This window comes from Dendrobates tinctorius, unplaced genomic scaffold, assembly GCF_039654945.1.
Source record: "Dendrobates tinctorius isolate UK_male_01 unplaced genomic scaffold, ASM3965494v1 ptg000219l, whole genome shotgun sequence".
NCBI classification, from domain to species: domain Eukaryota; kingdom Metazoa; phylum Chordata; class Amphibia; order Anura; family Dendrobatidae; genus Dendrobates; species Dendrobates tinctorius.
In genome coordinates this window covers 312067-314905 of record NW_027361886.1, presented here as the reverse complement: position 1 = coordinate 314905, position 2839 = coordinate 312067, and positions in this window count along the sequence as shown.

The window sequence follows — 2839 nt, the reverse complement described above, 5'->3', positions numbered from 1 at the left end:
TGAGGAATGTAGGACTTTTCAAAGAGAAGCATGGATCTGTGAATAAGTGTGTTCCACTGATCCTTTCCAGATTATTCTTGATTTATAAATTAGACAGTAAAGGCGGTGGTGGTTTTGATGCAGTGGGCGTTTGAAAATTTAAAAAATGGCAGCACCTGATCAAATATCAGTGAATTTCATTGGTGTTTTAGCTATAGGGTTTCAGGATGTCTTTTGTTTATACCTTTGGTTTGTTATCTATATATATATAAAATTGAATGTATGTGTGTATCACCAACCAATCACGAAGCATCTTTCATTTCATCAGAGCTGTTTAAAAGGTGAGCTGTGATTGGTTGCTATGAGCAACAGTTTTCCTTGCAACCAATCACTAAGCATCTTTCATTTCCCAAGACCTGTTTAAAAGAAGATGACCTGTGATTAGAGTTGAGCGATACCATCCGATACTTCAAAGTATCGGATCGGAATGGATCGGCCGATCTTATAAAAAAAGTATCGGTATCGCCGATTCCGATACCGGAAGTCCCATTCAAGTCTATGGGACTTCCGGTATCGGAATAAGAAAAACCCTGTTTTTCCCTTGTACAGCCTCTCTGGGGTCTGTGCCGGCCTGCCGGGGGGCTGTGCCGGCCTGCCAGGGGGTCTGTGCAGGCTCCGGTGGTCTGTGCCGGCCTGCCGGGGGGCTGTGCCGGCCTGCCGGGGGGGCTGTGCAGGCTCCGGTGGGCTGTGCCGGCCTGCCGGGGGGCTGTGCAGGCTCCGGTGGGCTGTGCCGGCCTGCCGGGGGGCTGTGCCGGCCTGCCGGTGGTCTGTGCAGGCTCCGGTGGGCTGTGCCGGCCTGCCGGGGGGCTGTGCCGGCCTGCCGGGGGGCTGTGCAGGCTTCGGGGGTCTGTGCAGGCATCGTCCGATGGGACTACAAGTCCCATCGGGCGATGCCTGCTACCATGACAGTGATTGACACATTAGCCAATGATGGGACAGTAGTAGTCCCATCATCCGGCTAATGTGTTGAATGTAAAAAAAAAAAAAAAAATTACATGCTACATACATGCTACATTCATACTACATACATGCTACATTCATACTACATATATACTACATGCAACATACATACTACATATATACTACATGCATGCAACATGCATACTACATATATACTACATGCATGCAACATGCATACTACATATATACTACATGCTACATACATACTACATATATGCTACATATATACTACATGCATGCTACATACATACTGCATGCTACATACATACTACATATATACTACATGCATGCTACATACATACTACATATATACTACATACATACTACATGCATGCTACATGCTACATACATACTACATACATACTACATACATACTACATACATACTACATACATACTACATGCTACATACATACTACATATATACTACATGCATGCTACATACATACTACATGCTACATATATACTACATGCTACATACATACTACATGCATGCTACATACATACTACATGCATGCAACATGCATACTACATGCTACATACATACTACATGCTACATACATACTACATATATACTACATGCATGCTACATACATACTACATGCTACATACATACTACATATATACTACATGCATGCTACATACATACTACATGCTACATATATACTACATGCTACATACATACTACATGCATGCTACATACATACTACATACATACTACATGCATGCTACATACATACTACATGCTACATACATACCACATACATACTACATATATACTACATGCATGCTACATACATACTGCATGCTACATGCATGCTACATACATACTGCATGCTACATGCATGCTACATACATACTACATACATACTACATGCTACATACATACCACATATATACTACATACATACTACATACAATACATTCATACAATACATACATAGACATACAGTACATATAACATAGAGTAACATACTTACCAATACTTGTCACATTGTTCCCCGAAGCCATTGTCTTTTAAAGGAATAAATATTAACATAACAAACCACAAAAATACTCACCCACGATCCGAAGCAGTCCACGAGTGTGTCCCACGACGATCTTGGGTAGAGAACTGCTGCATCAGCTGATGCCGCCGTTCTCTACGGGCTGCAGGAATCCAATGACGGAAGGTAGGTATCCTTCCGCACTGTATTCCTCCGCCACTTAAAAAAAAAAGTCCCTAGTCTCACTTTATGCCATTGCTGCGTGGGAAATTCCCACACAGCAATGGCATAAAGTGAGACTAGGGACTTTTTTTTTTTTTAAGTGGCGGAGGAATACAGTGCGGAAGGATACCTACCTTCCGTCATTGGATTCCTGCAGCCCGTAGAGAACGGCGGCATCAGCTGATGCTGCAGTTCTCTACCCAAGATCGTCGTGGGACACACTCGTGGACTGCTTCGGATCATGGGTGAGTATTTTTGTGGTTTGTTATGTTAATATTTATTCCTTTAAAAGACAATGGCTTCGGGGAACAATGTGACAAGTATTGGTAAGTATGTTACTCTATGTTATATGTACTGTATGTCTATGTATGTATTGTATGAATGTATTGTATGTAGTATGTATGTAGTATATATGTGGTATGTATGTAGCATGTAGTATGTATGTAGCATGCATGTAGCATGCAGTATGTATGTAGCATGCATGTAGTATATATGTAGAATGTATATGGTATGTAGGTAGCATGTAGTATGTATGTAGCATGCATGTAGTATGTATGTAGTATGTATGTAGCATGCATGTAGTATGTATGTAGCATGTAGTATATATGTAGCATGTAGTATGTATGTAGCATG